Source organism: Oncorhynchus tshawytscha, linkage group LG08 (assembly GCF_018296145.1).
Source record: "Oncorhynchus tshawytscha isolate Ot180627B linkage group LG08, Otsh_v2.0, whole genome shotgun sequence".
Classification (NCBI taxonomy): Eukaryota; Metazoa; Chordata; class Actinopteri; order Salmoniformes; family Salmonidae; genus Oncorhynchus; species Oncorhynchus tshawytscha.
Window position 1 is genome coordinate 3,661,028 of NC_056436.1, and position 17,209 is coordinate 3,678,236.

A 17,209-nucleotide genomic window follows, 5' to 3' on the forward strand; every position below is an offset into this window, starting at 1 on the left:
GTAGTAGACCTCACAGTGAAATGCTGAATACAACAGGTGTAGTAGACCTTACCGTGAAATGCTGAATACAACAGGTGTTGTAGACCTCACAGTGAAACGGGGCCCTGGGACGGACACACATACAGTGGGGCAAAAAGTATTTAGTCAGCCACTAATTGTACAAGTTCTCCCACTTAAAAAGATGAGAGAGGCCTGTAATTTTCATCATAGGTACACTTCAACTATGACAGACAAAATGAGAAAAAAAATCCAGAAAATCACATTGTAGGATTTTTAATGAATTTATTGCAAATTATGGTGGAAAATAAACTTTTGTTATTGATCAAATACTTATCTCAATACTTTGTTATATACCCTTTGTTGGCAATGACAGAGGTCAAACGTTTTCTGTAAGTCTTCACAAGGTTTTCACACACTGTTGCTGCTATTTTGGCCCATTCCTCCATGCAGATCTCCTCTAGAGCAGTGATGTTTTGGGGCTGTTGCTGGGCAACACAGACGTTCAACTCCCTCCAAAGATTTTCTATGGGGTTGAGATCTGGAGACTGGCTAGGCCACTCCAGGACCTTGAAATGCTTCTTACGAAGCCACTCCTTCGTTGCCCGGGCGGTGTGTTTGGTATCATTGTCATGCGGATAGACCCAGCCACGTTTCATCTTCAATGCCCTTGTTGATGGAAGGAGGTTTTCACTCAAAATCTCACGATACATGGCCCCATTCATTCTTTCCTTTACATCAGTCGTCCTGGTCCCTTTGCAGAAAAACAGCCCCAAAGCATGATGTTTCCACCTCCATGCTTCACAGTAGGTATGGTGTTATTTGGATGCAACTCAGCATTCTTTGTCCTCCAAACACGACGAGTTGAGTTTTTACCAAAAAGTTATATTTTGGTTTATAATTATATTATCTGACCATATGACATTCTCCCAATCTTCTTCTGGATCATCCAAATGCTCTCTAGCAAACTTCAGACGGGCCTGGACATGTACTGGCTTAAGCAGGGGGACACGTCTGGCACTGCAGGATTTTTGCCAATTTTAACCGTACCCTTGTTTGTGTCCATGAATTTTATAATGTCATATATTTTCCCCCCTTCACCACTTTCCATCAATTTGTACAGCAGACCCTCATGCCAAATTGAGTCTAAATCAACAAAGCTTGAGAAGACTTTGCTTTGGTTGTCATTTAGGATGTGCAGGGTGAATGCAGGTCTGTGCAGGTCTGTTGTACGGAAATTTGTTAAAAAGCCAATTTGACATTTGCTCAGTACATTTTCACTGAGAACGAATGAGTCTCTCTCTCTCTGAGCAACAGCCCCTCTACATCATCTGTCTCTCTGTTTCTCTCTGTCTCTCTCAGAACATCAGTTGTCCTACTTCATGTCTCTCTCTCTCTTTCTGTCTCTCTCTCAGAACATCAGTCCCCTACATCATGTCTCTCTGTCTCTCTCTCTCAGAACATCAGTCCCCCTACATCATGTCTCTCTGTCTCTCTCTCTCAGAACATCACGCCCCTACATCATGTCTCTCTGTCTCTCTCTCTCAGAACATCAGTCCCCCTACATCATGTCTCTCTGTCTCTCTCTCTCAGAACATCACGCCCCTACATCATGTCTCTCTGTCTCTCTCTCTCAGAACATCAGTCCCCCTACATCATAGCTGTCCTGCCTCGCTATGTGGAGATCAGGACCTTTGAACCCAGACTGCTGGTCCAGAGTGTGGAGCTGCAGAGACCACGATTCATCACCTCAGCTGGGTGATTATGCAATCACACTATACAGATCAGAGCGTCTCAGAGTAGGAGAGATCATCTGGGATCTATTCATATAGTCGGACTCGATATGATCTGGGATCTATTCATGTGGTCTGACTCGATATGATCTGGGATCTATTCATGTGGTCTGACTCGATATGATCTGGGATCTATTCATATAGTCTGACTCGATATGATCTGGGATCTATTCATATAGTCGGACTCGATATGATCTGGGATCTATTCATGTGGTCTGACTCGATATGATCTGGGATCAACACATATAGTCTGACTCGATATGATCTGGGATCAACACATATAGTCTGACTCGATATGATCTAAAGGGCAAAACTGATCCTAGATCAACACTCTGAGACTCTGTGGATCTCAGCCCAGATATTGCCCTACCCCTATGATCACCCTACCGGGTTATCAGAATCCTCTCCGGGTGATGTTTTGAAACGAGGAACACAAGCCAGCTGGTTTTTCCCAGTGAACCAACTGAAATGGAAACCAGAGTTACTCAGATCAGATGTCCCACTGTGATTAGTTTTAGTTCTGGTTGAAATAAAGAACTATCATTAAATATAGCTTCAATTAAACAGACTCGGTGATGTATTCCACAGAGAGCATTTCTCTGTCAACCATCACACACTGTTGTAATGAATAACTATCTCTCCCTTGTTGTTCTCTCTCTCTCTGTGTCTCTGTGTCTCTGTGTCTCTCTCTCTGTCTGTCTGTCTGTCTCTCTCTCTCTCTGTCTGTCTGTCTCTGTCTGTCTGTCTGTCTCTCTGTCTGTCTGTCTCTCTCTGTGTCTGTCTGTCTCTCTCTCTGTCTGTCTGTCTCTCTCTCTGTCTGTGTCTGTCTCTCTCTCTGTCTGTCTGTCTCTCTGTCTGTCTGTCTCTCTGTCTGTCTGTCTCTCTCTCTGTCTGTCTGTCTGTCTCTCTCTCTGTCTGTCTGTCTGTGTCTGTCTGTCTGTCTCTCTGTCTGTCTGTCTGTCTGTCTGTCTCTCTGTCTCTCTGTCTGTCTGTCTGTCTCTCTCTCTGTCTGTCTGTCTCTGTCTGTGTCTGTCTGTCTGTCTCTCTCTCTCTCTCTGTCTGTCTCAGGCCCAATATAGTGTACGTTGCCAGCAACCATTTTGTCTGGCGCCTGGTGCCTGTGTCCATCGCCAGTCAGATCAGACAGTTACTACAGGACAAGCAGTTTGAACTGGCCCTGCAACTGGCGGTGAGTAGGATGAGCTACCGCTGACAAAGACGCGCGGATACATCTAGGATAACACAACGTTTTATAACTGGTGCACCCGTTCTCTGCCAGTCACATCCTGTTAAAGGTTCCCAAAGCGCACAAACACATCCCTGGGCCGCTCCTCTTTTCAGTTTCGCTGCAGTTAGCGACTGGAACGAGCTGCCACAAACACACTCAAACTGGACAGTTTTGTCTCCATCTCTTACTTTGATTTCCAGAATATGAAAGATGATGTGGAAGGAGATAAGCGACAGCAGATTCACCACATCCAGAATCTCTATGCCTTCAATCTGTTCTGTCAGAAGAGGTTCGATGACTCCATGCAGGTGTTTGCTAAGCTCGGCACAGGTGAGGTTTTTTACGGCCGTCGTCTGAGAGGGGGGGGGGTTTGGCCGCGGTGTGAAGTGAAATTGATAATCAGGCCAATCAGAACCTTTAGGGTCCTGGTCAACAGTAGTGTACTATATAGGGAATAGGGCCATGGTCAACATGAGTGTACTATATAGGGATTAGGGCTCTGGTCTAAAGTAGTGTAGTATATAGGGCACTAACGTAACCATAGTAACGCTGTACCTCCCTCCAACAGATCCGACCCATGTGATTGGTCTGTATCCCGACCTGCTCCCCGCTGACTACCGTAAACAGCTGCACTACCCCAACCCCCTGCCCAGTCTGTCTGGAGCAGAACTGGAGAAGGCTCACCTGGCGCTCATAGACTACCTGACACAGGTGGGTGGGGGGGTGTAAACCAGTGTGTAGTACTACCTGACACAGGTGGGTGGGGGGGTGTAAACCAGTGTGTAGTACTACCTGACACAGGTGGGTGGGGGGGGTGTAAACCAGTGTGTAGTACTACCTGACACAGGTGGGTGGGGGGTGTAAACCAGCGTGTAGTACTACCTGACACAGGTGGGTGGGGGTGTAAACCAGCGTGTAGTACTACCTGACACAGGTGGGTGGGGGTGTAAACCAGCGTGTAGTACTACCTGACACAGGTGGGTGGGGGGGTGTAAACCAGCGTGTAGTACTACCTGACGCATGTCACCCTGCTGGCTTGTCTCTGTGCTGTCTCAGGTGAATGTTTATCCAGTAGCATGTCACCCTGCTGGCTTGTCTCTGTGCTGTCTCGGGTGAATGTTTATCCAGTAGCATGTCACCCTGCTGGCTTGTCTCAGGTGAATGTTGATCCAGTAGCATGTCACCCTGCTGGCTTGTCTCAGGTGAATGTTGATCCAGTAGCATGTCACCCTGCTGGCTTGTCTCTGTGCTGTCTCAGGTGAATGTTGATCCAGTAGCATAGTACCCTGCAGTCCACTGCTGGCTTGATTCATATCTAGATAATATTGTAGTTAGTTGCAGGGTGTTGTGCTGATGGACAGGGATTTGTCTGCCGTTTGTAATCCTAAGCACTTTTTTTTTGGGGGGGGTCGTCGAAGTCCAGTGTAAAAAAGAATCGTAATTTGTGATGGAAAAAATGCTTTCGGTGTCAACTAAAGTATGTAGAAAAGGTAATGGGCCAAATATTTATTTTTAAATCATCTTTGTTGGTTCTTAATCACCAAAATAAAAGCTAGACAGTCAGGGAGAATTTAAAATTCCCCAAATAATGAATTTAGCAGCGTTTATTTTAGGTCGGAATTTAGCAGTGTTGATGTTATGTTTGAGCAAGATAAAAATGCATAGAATTTCAGGAAATTACCTTCAAAATGCTCAGATTTATCTTCACCGCCAAGATTAGGGACCTCTAAAATTGTCTCCTAAATATTCCTTTCCCCCACCACCACCACCTCAGCCCCCACCACCACACCACCACCTCAGCCCCCGCCCCCCACCACCTCAGCCCCCCACCACCTCAGCCCCCCACCACCTCAGCCCCCCACCACCTCAGCCCCCACCACCTCAGCCCCCCACCACCTCAGCACCCCCGCCCCCACCACCTCAGCCCCTCCCCACCACCTCAGCCCCTCCCCACCACCTCAGCCCCCGCCCCCACCACCACCTCAGCCCCAACCACCACCACCTCAGCCCCCACCACCACCACCTCAGCCCCCACCACCACCACCTCAGCCCTCACCACCACCACCTCAGCCCCCCACCACCACCTCAGCCCCCCACCACCACCTCAGCCCCCCACCACCACCTCAGCCCCCCACCACCACCTCAGCCCCCACCACCTCAGCCCCCCGCCCCCACCACCTCAGCCCCCACTACCTCAGCCCCCCACCACCTCAGCCCCCCGCCCCCACCACCTCAGCCCCCACTACCTCAGCCCCCCACCACCAGAGGAAACCCCAATGACAGTGATGTGTGTGTGTGTGTTCCAGAAACGCAGCCACCTGGTGAAGCAGCTGAACGACTCCGAGCCGTCCACCCCGTCTCCCCTCATGGAAGGGACTCCCACCATCAAGAGCAGGAAGAAACTCCTACAGATCATCGACACCACGCTGCTCAAATGCTACCTGCATGTACGTATGGATACCTCAGACGTACTCCCCATTCCATTGTAATGCTACCTGCATGTACGTATGGATACCTCGGACGTACTCCCCATTCCATTGTAATGCTACCTGCATGTACGTATGGATACCTCGGACGTACTCCCCATTCCATTGTAATGCTACCTGCATGTACGTATGGATACCTCGGACGTACTCCCCATTCCATTGTAATGCTACCTGCATGTACGTATGGATACCTCGGACGTACTCCCCCATTCCATTGTAATGCTACCTGCATGTACGTATGGATACCTCGGACGTACTCCCCATTCCATTGTAATGCTACCTGCATGTACGTATGGATACCTCGGACGTACTCCCCATTCCATTGTAATGCTACCTGCATGTACGTATGGATACCTCGGACGTACTCCCCATTCCATTGTAATGCTACCTGCATGTACGTATGGATACCTCGGACGTACTCCCCCATTCCATTGTAATGCTACCTGCATGTACGTATGGATACCTCGGACGTACTCCCCATTCCATTGTAATGCTACCTGCATGTACGTATGGATACCTCGGACGTACTCCCCATGTACCTCTGTGTCCCTTTACCCTGTTTATGCGTATAGCCTCAAAGGGTCAGTTTCCTGGACACTGATTGAAGACTCGTCCTGGACTGAGAAACTGTCTAGATAAAAGGTTGTCCATTGAGTGCTTCTCAGTCCAGGACTAGTCTTCATCTGTGTCCCTGTTTAATCTAGTGTCTCTCTCCTCTCTCCAGACGGTGTCCCCTGTGTTATTCTACTGTCTCTCTCCAGACCAACGTGTCCCCTGTGTTAATCTAGTATCTTTCTCCTCTCTCCAGACCAACGTGGCCCTGGTATCCCCTGTGTTAATCTAGTGTCTCTCTCCAGACCAACGTGTCCCCTGTGTTAATCTAGTGTCTCTCTCCAGACCAACGTGTCCCCTGTGTTAATCTAGTGTCTCTCTCCAGACCAACGTGTCCCCGTGTTAATCTAGTGTCTCTCTCCAGACCAACTTGTCCCCTGTGTTAATCTAGTGTCTCTCTCCTCTCTCCAGACCAACGTGGCCCTGGTGTCCCCTCTGTTGCGTCTGGATAATAACCACTGTCACATTGAGGAGAGTGAGTACATCCTGAAGAAGGCCCACAAGTACAGCGAGCTCATCATCCTCTATGAGAAGAAGGGCCTGCATCAGAAAGGTAATGAGCACCATCACACCACCTCCTCCATGCTTCAAAGGAAATGAGCATTGTCACTGTGGCGTGTAGACGGCGTTGTGGCGTGTAGACGGCGTTGTGGCGTGTGGACGGCGTCGTCGCCGTGGCGTGTGGACGGCGTCGTCGCCGTGGCGTGTGGACGGCGTCGTCGCCGTGGCGTGTGGGACGGCGTCGCCGCCGTGGCGTGTGGACGGCGTCGTCGCCGTGGCGTGTGGACGGCGTCGTCGCCGTGGCGTGTGGACGGCGTCGTCGCCGTGGCGTGTGGACGGCGTCGTCGCCGTGGCGTGTGGACTGCGTTGTCGCCGTGGGGGTGTCTGAAGAATACTAACACTACCAGTCTAAAGTTTGGACACCGACTCATTCAAGGGTTTTTCTTTATTTTATTTTTACTATGTTCTACATTGTAGAATAATAATGATGACCTCAAAACTATGAAATAACACAAATGGAATCATGTAGTAACCAAAAATGTTAAACAAAAGTGTTAAACAAATCAAAATATATTTGATATTCTTCAAAGTAGCCATCCTTTGCCTTGATTTCAGCTTTGCACACTCTTGGCATTCTCTCAACCAGCTTCACCTGGAATGCTTTTCCACCACTTTTGAAAGAGTTCCCACATATGCTGAGCACTTGTTGGCTGCTTTTCCTTCACTCTCCGGTCCGACTCATCTCAATTGGATTGAGGTTGGGTGATTGTGGAGGCCAGGTCATCTGATGCAGCACCATCACTCTCCTAGGTCAAATAGCCCTTACACAGCTTGGAGATGTGTTGGGTCATTGTCCTGTTGAATAACAAATGATAGTCCCACTAAGTGCAAACCAGATGGGATGGCGTATCGCTGCAGAATGCTGTGGTAGACGGGCTGTGCCTTGAATCCTAAATAAATCACAGTGTCACCAGCAAAGCCCCCCAACACCATCACACCTCCTCCTCCATGCTTCACGGGGGAACCACATGTGGAGATGATCTGTTCACTTATTCTGCGTCTCACAAAGACACGAACGGTTGGATCCAAAATATCCAATTTGGACTCCATCAGACCAAAGGACAGATTTCCATCGGTCTAATGTCCGTTGCTCGTGTTTCTTGGCCAAAGCAAGTCTCTTCTTATTGGTGTCCGTTGGTAGTGGTTTCTTTGCAGTATCAGACACTTCTATACAGGCTATTGTTAAAAAGAGGGTAGTTGTAAGTTTGGATCAGTGCTGAGGTTTTTATTTAACCTTTATTTAACTAGACAAGTCCGTTAAGAACAAATTCTTATTTTCCAATGACGGCCTTGGAACAGTGGGTTAACTGCCTTGTTGATTTAGTAGCCTGGTTGCTGTTTCATGGCCTGTTTCTCCAGACTGATTTAGAGTTAGTATGCTGTTTATTGGCCTGTTGCTCCAGACTGATTTAGAGTTAGTATGCTGTTTCATGGCCTGTTGCTCCAGACTGATTGGGAATACACTGGGCTGCAAATGATTTCAGGAAAATGTTTTCTGATCAATTCTAAATAAAATTATATTAAGGCCTAATTACCACATAAATTCCATAGTCTATAGGTAGGTAGCCTAAATCAACATGTAGCCTATAGGTAGGTAGCCTAAATCAACATATAGCCTATAGGTAGGTAGCCTAAATCAACATATAGCCTATAGGTAGGTAGCCTAAATCAACATATAGCCTATAGGTAGGTAGCCTAAATCAACATATAGTCTATAGGTAGGTAGCCTAAATCAACATATAGTCTATAGGTAGGTAGCCTAAATCAACATATAGCCTATAGGTAGGTAGCCTAAATCAACATATAGCCTATAGGTAGGTAGCCTAAATCAACATGTAGGCTATAGGTAGGTAGCCTAAATCAACATATAGCCTATAGGTAGGTAGCCTAAATCAACATATAGCCTATAGGTAGGTAGCCTAAATCAACATATAGCCTATAGGTAGGTAGCCTAAATCAACATATAGCCTATAGGTAGGTAGCCTAAATCAACATATAGCCTATAGGTAGGTAGCCTAAATCAACATATAGCCTATAGGTAGGTAGCCTAAATCAACATATAGCCTATAGGTAGGTAGCCTAAATCAACATATAGCCTATAGGTAGGTAGCCTAAATCAACATATAGCCTATAGGTAGGTAGCCTAAATCAACATGTAGGCTATAGGTAGGTAGCCTAAATCAACATGTAGGCTATAGGTAGGTAGCCTAAATCAACATGTAGGCTATAGGTAGGTAGCCTAAATCAACATATAGCCTATAGGTAGGTAGCCTAAATCAACATGTAGGCTATAGGTAGGTAGCCTAAATCAACATGTAGCCTATAGGTAGGTAGCCTAAATCAACATGTAGCCTATAGGTAGGTAGCCTAAATCAACATATAGCCTATAGGTAGGTAGCCTAAATCAACATATAGCCTATAGGTAGGTAGCCTAAATCAACATGTAGGCTATAGGTAGGTAGCCTAAATCAACATGTAGGCTATAGGTAGGTAGCCTAAATCAACATATAGCCTATAGGTAGGTAGCCTAAATCAACATATAGCCTATAGGTAGGTAGCCTAAATCAACATATAGCCTATAGGTAGGTAGCCTAAATCAACATATAGCCTATAGGTAGGTAGCCTAAATCAACATGTAGGCTATAGGTAGGTAGCCTAAATCAACATATAGGCTATAGGTAGGTAGCCTAAATCAACATATAGCCTATAGGTAGGTAGCCTAAATCAACATGTAGCCTATAGGTAGGTAGCCTAAATCAACATGTAGCCTATAGGTAGGTAGCCTAAATCAACATGTAGGCTATAGGTAGGTAGCCTAAATCAACATATAGCCTATAGGTAGGTAGCCTAAATCAACATATAGCCTATAGGTAGGTAGCCTAAATCAACATGTAGGCTATAGCATGATTAGGAGTAGTGAAGTGGAGTAGTGAAGTCTTCAACCCTTGTTCCGCAGAGAAGTCGTTAACCAAAGAAGTTGTGCAATCCGATTGATGAGCAATTGTCGTCCCCGCAAACCTTTACATTTGGTGACATTTTTTGTTTACATTCTTTACATTTAAAAAAATACAATTCTTGTCCATTCAGACGACCTAAATCTATATTATTCTTGTCTGAATTGTATTATGTACTGTCCTTTTCATCTGCATTCTTTCCCTCCCCTGTTTTTCTTCCTTCACACCTCTCCTTCACCTCTTCCTGACCCTGTTTGTGCTCCTCTCTTCCTCTCCTGCAGGTGTTGTTGGACCAGTCCACCAAGGCTAACGTTCCTCTCTTCCTCTCCTGCAGGTGTTGTTGGACCAGTCCACCAAGGCTAACGTTCCTCTCTTCCTCTCCTGCAGGTGTTGTTGGATGAGTTCCACCAAGGCTAACGTTCCTCTCTTCCTCTCCTGCAGGTGTTGTTGGACCAGTCCACCAAGGCTAACGTTCCTCTCTTCCTCTCCTGCAGGAGTTGTTGGATCAGTTCCACCAAGGCTAACGTTCCTCTCTTCCTCTCCTGCAGGAGTTGTTGGATCAGTTCCACCAAGGCTAACGTTCCTCTCTTCCTCCCCCAGCCCTGCAGGTGTTGTTGGATCAGTCCACCAAGGCTAACTCTCCTCTCTTCCTCCCCCAGCCCTACAGGTGTTGTTGGATCAGTTCCACCAAGGCTAACTCTCCTCTCTTCCTCCCCCAGCCCTGCAGGTGTTGTTGGATCAGTTCCACCAAGGCTAACGTTCCTCTCTTCCTCCCCCTGCCCTGCAGGTGTTGTTAGATCAGTCCACCAAGGCTAACTCTCCTCTCTTCCTCCCTTGCAGGTGTTGTTGGATCAGTCCACCAAGGCTAACTCTCCTCCCCCAGCCCTACAGGTGTTGTTGGACCAGTCCACCAAGGCTAACTCTCCTCTCTTCCTCCCCCAGCCCTGCAGGTGTTGTTGGATCAGTCCACCAAGGCTAACTCTCCTCCCCCAGCCCTACAGGTGTTGTTGGACCAGTCCACCAAGGCTAACTTTCCTCTCTTCCTCCCCCAGCCCTACAGGTGTTGTTGGATCAGTCCACCAAGGCTAACTCTCCTCTAAAGGGACATGAGAGGACGGTGCAGTACCTCCAGAGACTGGGTGAGTTAACCTCCCAACATCAACTTAACGCAGATGTTTTGTTAATGATTTTGGATTAAACATCCATGTAAATGAACACTGGGATTGAAACATATAATAGGCTTTCCACACAGCAGAGTTGATGTGTGTATGACGGCACTAACGAAGAGAACACCACAGTCGATATAGCTCCACCATCAACACCATATGAGTTAACCTTTAACCTTTCCACCATTCTCACACGTCCAAACCTGTCCTCTCTGAGCATACCATTAATCATCTCTTATCATTATCTTGTCAGGGATGGAGAATCTGGTCATTATCTTTGAGTTCTCTCCTGGGTTCTGAAGATCTGTCCTGAGGACGGACTCAAGGTGAGACAGGATTGTCAGGAGTTGGAACCGTCTTTGCCTACCCTAGTTGACTGCACTGTTTGTTGGAACGTTGCTGCGGGGAATTGCTTCCATTCAGCCACGAGCATTAATGAGGTCGGGCACTGATGTTGGGCGATTAGGCCTGGATCACAGACGGTGCTCCAATTCATCCCGAAGGTGTTCGATGGGGTTGAGGTCAGGGCTCTGTGCAGGCCAGTCAAGTTCTTCCACACTGATATTGACAAACCATTTATTTTATAGACCTCGCTTTGTGTACTGGGGCATTGTCATACTGAAACAGGAAAGGGCCTCCCCCAAAATGTTGGATGCACAGAACCATCTAGAATGTCATTGTATGCTGTAGGGTTAAGATTTCCCTTCACTGGAACTAAGGCCCAAATCATGAAAAACACCCCCAGACCATTACTACTCCTCCACCAAACTTTACAGTTGGCAGGTAGCGTTCTCCTGGCATCTTCCAAACTCAGATTCGTCTGTCGGACTGTCAGATGGAGAAGTTTGATTCGGCATCCCAGAGAATGCGTTTCCTCTGCTCAAATCAAATCAGATGTTATTGGTCACATGGTCAGCAGATGTTATTGGTCACATGGTCAGCAGATGTTATTGGTCACATGGTCAGCAGATGTTAATGTGAGTGTAGTGAAATGCTTGTGCTTCTAGTTCCGACCATGCAGTAATATCTAGAAAGTAATCTAACAATTCCCCAACAATTACCTAATACACACAAATCTAAAGAGATTGAATAAGAATATGTATATATGGATGAGCGATGGCCGAACGGCAGGCAAGATGTAATAGATTATATAAAATACAGTATATACATATGAGATGAGTAATGTATGGTATGTAAACATTATATGAAGTGGCATTATTTAAAGTGACTAGTGATACATTTTTACATTCAATTTTCCTTTATTAAAGTGGTTAGAGATTGAGTCAGTATGTTGGCAGCAGCCTCTCTGAGTTAGTGACGGCTGTTTAACAGTTTGATGGCCTTGAGATAGAAGCTGTTTTCCAGTCTCTCGGTCCCAGCTTTGATGCACCTGTACTGACCTTGCCTTCTGGATGATAGCGGGGTGAACAGGCAGTGGCTCGGGTGGTTGATGTCCTTGATGATCTTTATGGCCTTCCTGTAACATCGGGTGGTGTAGGTGTCCTGGAGGGCAGGTAGTTTTCCCCGGTGATGCGTAGTGCAGACCTCACTACCCTCTGGAGAGCCTTACGGTTGAGGGCGGTGCAGTTGCCGTACCAGGTGGTGATACAGCCCGCCAGGATGCTCTCGATTGTGCATCTGTAGAAGTTTGTGAGTGCTTTTGGTGACAAGCTAAGTTTCTTTTGAGTCAAATGGTGGTGTGCTTTACACCACTCTAGCCAACACTTGGCATTGTGAATGGTGATCTTAGGCTTGTGTGCGGCTGCTCAGCCGTGGAAACCCATTTCATGGAGCTTCCGACAAACAGTCATTGTGCCGACGTTGCTTCCAGAGGCAGTTTGGAACTCGGTAGTGAGGGTTGCAATCGAGGACAGATGGTTTTTACGTGCTTCAGCACTCGGCGGTCCCGTTCTGTGAGCTGGTGTGGCCTACCACTTCGTGACTGAGCCGCTGTTGCTTCTAGACGTTTCCTCTTCACAATAACAGCACTTACAGTTGACCCGGGGGACAGCTCTAGCAGGGCAGAAATCTTAAGAACTGACTTGTTGGAAAGGTGGCATCCTATGACACTGCCACGTTGAAAGTCACTGAGTTCTTCAGTAAGGGCCATTCTACTGCCAATGTTTGTCTATGGAGATTGCAAGGATGTGTGTTCGATTGTATACACTGGTCAACAACGGGTATGGCTGAAATAGCCAAATCCACTCATTTAAAGGCGTGTCCACATACTTTTGAACATGTAGTGTACATACTAAAATACATTGATTCTCCATTGGGGAAAATGTCAATTCAGTATCATTATAGGTCATATACATATTGTTTCTGTCCCAGATCTTCACTGAGGACCTGACGGAGGTAGAGACCCTGCCTAGAGACAAGGTCCTGAACTTCCTGAAGGAGGGCTTTAAGGAGCTGACTATCCCCTACCTTGAGCACATCGTACATGTCTGGGAGGAGACGGAGCCAGAGTTCCATAACGTCCTCATTCAGCTGTACCTGGAGAGGGTCCAGGGGCTCATGAAGCAGTACCTCAACTCCCTGCCCGAGGGTAAGACCTGATACTACTACAATTTTTTTTTTTTGGGGGGCGGGGGGGGGCCTAAGGAATATCTAGTATCATTGATCTATAACAGAAAAAGAAGTAGTCCCAGCACACTGCCCTGAGGTACTCCACGGCCCCCAGCACACTGCCCTGAGGTACTCCACAGCCCCCAGCACACTGCCCTGAGGTACTCCACAGCTGGGATCTGTCTGTTCTGTCTTCCTTGTCCTGTAGGGGTTCCTGCAGTGGCTGCTGGGAAGGAGGAAGGGGACCTGGGAGAGTTTAGGAACAAGCTTCTATGTTTCCTGGAGGTCTCTACCAGCTACGAGCCTGGACGTCTTATCAGTGACTTCCCCTTTGACGGTAAGAATGGGTAGTTAGGTGGGGAAATATTCGATGAAGTTACATATTGCAATATTATTTTGGACGATATATTGATATGTTGACTCTCAAAGTATCGATTTGTACTTGCTAGGTAGCATTAGCTAGCGCTAGTTGTCTGTACATGCACCGAAACGCCAGTATTGTTCATCCTAGAGCTTATTCTTCATCTTCTTTTGAAAAAGTGAGCCAACATGTTTTCAGCACTTATTTCCATGACTCTTGTCGCTCTGCAGGAGACATACACTGAGTGTACAAAACATTATGAACACCTTCCTAATATTGAGTTGCACCCCCTAATGCCTGCAGAACAGCCTCTATTCGTCGGGACATGGACTCTACAAGATGTTGAAAGCGTTCCACAGGGATGCTGGCCCATGTAGAATCCAATGCTCCCCACAGTTACCAAGTTGGCTGGATGTCCTTTGGGTGGTGAACAAGTCTTGAGGCACACGGGGGACTATTGAGTGTGGAAAAACCCAGCAGCGTTGCAGTTCTTGACACACTCAAACCGGTGCACCTACTACCATACCCGTTCAAAGGCACTTAAATATTTTGTCTTTGCCCATTCAACCTCTGAATGGCACACACACTGGCCTGATGGCTCCTTGCTGTCCCCAGTCCACCTGGTTGTGCTGCTGCTCCAGTTTCAACTGTTCTGCCTGCGGCTATGGAACCCTGACCTGTTCACCGGACGTGCTACCTGTCCCAGACCTGATGTTTTCAACTCTCTCTCTACTGCACCTGCTGTCTCTAACTCTGAATGATCGGCTATGAAAAGTCAACTGACATTTACTCCTGAGGTGCTGACTTGCTGCAACCTCGACAACCACAATAATATTATTATTTGACCCTGCTGGTCATTTATGAACATTTGAACATCTTGGCCATGTTCTGTTATAATCTCCACCCGGCTCAGCCAGAACAGGACTGGCCACTCCTCATAGCCTGGTTCCTCTCTAGGTTTATAATCTCTACCCGGTACAGCCAGAAGAGGACTGGCCACCCCACATAGCCTGGTTCCTCTCTAGGCTTCTTCCTGGGTTCTGGCCTTTCCAGGAGTTTTTCCTAGCCACCGTGCTTCTACACCTGCATTGCTTGCTGTTTGGGGTTTTAGGCTGGGTTTCTGTACAGCACTTTGAGATATCAGCTGATGTACGATATTTTGTATTTGATTGATACACAATCCATGTCTCAAGGCTTACAAATCCTTCTTTAACCCGTCTCCTCTTCATTTACACTGTGATTGAAGTGGATTTAACAAGTGACATCAATAAGGAATCGTATCTTTCACCTGGATTCACCTGGTCAGTCTGTGTCATGGAAAGAGCAGCTGTTCCTAATGTTTTGTAGACTGTGAACAATATGTTTGAAACATCAAATCACAAAATCGCAGTATCGAATCACAATACATATAGAATCATGAGAATCACAATGCATATAGAATCATGAGAATCACAATGCATATAGAATCATGAGAATCACAATGCATATAGAATCATGAGAATCACAATGCATATAGAATCATGAGAATCACAATGCATATAGAATCATGAGAATCACAATGCATATAGAATCATGAGAATCACAATGCATATAGAATCATGAGAATCACAATGCATATAGAATCATGAGAATCACAATGCATATAGAATCATGAGAATCACAATGCATATAGAATCATGAGAATCACAATGCATATAGAATCATGAGAATCACAATACATTGAGAATCCCAATACATACAGAATCATCGACCAAAAAAACGCAACCAAAAAAAAAAAAAAACGACTCAGAAAAAGAGGGAAACGAAGCGGTCTTCTGGTCAGACTCCGGAGACGGGCACATCGTGCACCACTCCCTAGCATTCTTCTTGCCAATGTCCAGTCTCTTGACAACAAGGTTGATGAAATCCGAGCAAGGGTAGCATTCCAGAGGGACATCAGAGACTGTAACGTTCTCTGCTTCACGGAAACATGGCTAACTGGAGAGACGCAATCCGAGCGGTGCAGCCAACGGGTTTCTCCACGCATCGCGCCGACAGAAACAAACATCTTTCTGGTAAGAAGACGGGCGGGGGCGTATGCCTTATGGCCAACGTGACATGGTGTGATGAAAGAAACATACAGGAACTCAAATCCTTCTGTTCACCTGATTTTAGAATTCCTCACAATCAAATGTAGACCGCATTATCTACCAAGAGAATTCTCTTCGATTATAATCACAGCCGTATATATCCCCCAAGCAGACACATCGATGGCTCTGAACGAACTTTATTTAACTCTCTGCAAACTGGAAACGATTTATCCGGAGGCTGCATTCATTGTAGCTGGGGATTTTAACAAGGCTAATCTGAAAACAAGACTCCCTAAATTTTATCAGCATATCGATTGCGCAACCAGGGGTGGAAAGACCCTGGATCATTGTTACTCTAACTTCCGCGATGCATATAAGGCCCTGCCCCGCCCCCCTTTCGGAAAAGCTGACCACGACTCCATTTTGTTGATCCCTGCCTACAGACAGAAACTAAAACAAGAAGCTCCCACGCTGAGGTCTGTCCAACGCTGGTCTGACCAAGCTGACTCCACACTCCCAAGACTGCTTCCATCACGTGGACTGGGAGATGTTTCGTATTGCGTCAGACAACAACATTGACGAATACGCTGATACGGTGTGCGAGTTCATTAGAACGTGCGTTGAAGATGTTGTTCCCATAGCAACGATTAAAACATTCCCTAACCAGAAACCGTGGATTGATGGCAGCATTCGTGTAAAACTGAAGGCACGAACCACTGCTTTTAATCAGGGCAAGGTGTCTGGTAACATGACTGAATACAAACAGTGCAGCTATTCCCTCCGCAAGGCTATCAAACAAGCTAAGCGCCAGTACAGAGACAAAGAAGAATCTGAATTCAACGGCTCAGACACAAGAGGCATGTGGCAGGGTCTACAGTCAATCACGGACTACAGGAAGAAACCCAGCCCAGTCACGGACCAGGATGTCTTGCTCCCAGGCAGACTAAATAACTTTTTTGCCCGCTTTGAGGACAATACAGTGCCACTGACACGGCCTGCAACGGAAACATTTGGTCTCTCCTTCACTGCAGCCGAAGTGAGTAAGACATTTAAACGTGTTAACTCTCGCAAGGCTGCAGGCCCAGACGGCATCCCCAGCCGCGCCCTCAGAGCATGCGCAGACCAGCTGGCCGGTGTGTTTACGGACATATTCAATCAATCCCTATACCAGTCTGCTGTTCCCACATGCTTCAAGAGGGCCACCATTGTTCCTGTTCCCAAGAAAGCTAAGGTAACTGAGCTAAACGACTACCGCCCCGTAGCACTCACATCCGTCATCATGAAGTGCTTTGAGAGACTAGTCAAGGACTATATCACCTCCACCCTACCTGACACCCTTGACCCACTCCAATTTGCTTACCGCCCAAATAGGTCCACAGACGATGCAATCTCAACCACACTGCACACTGCCCTA

The 17,209-nt window shown here is 46.9% G+C and overlaps 1 pseudogene; it reads left to right on the top strand.

Moving 5' to 3' along the window:
• Nucleotides 1-17,209, top strand: part of LOC121846869 — a 38,070-nt pseudogene that overhangs the window by 11,326 nt on the left and 9,535 nt on the right.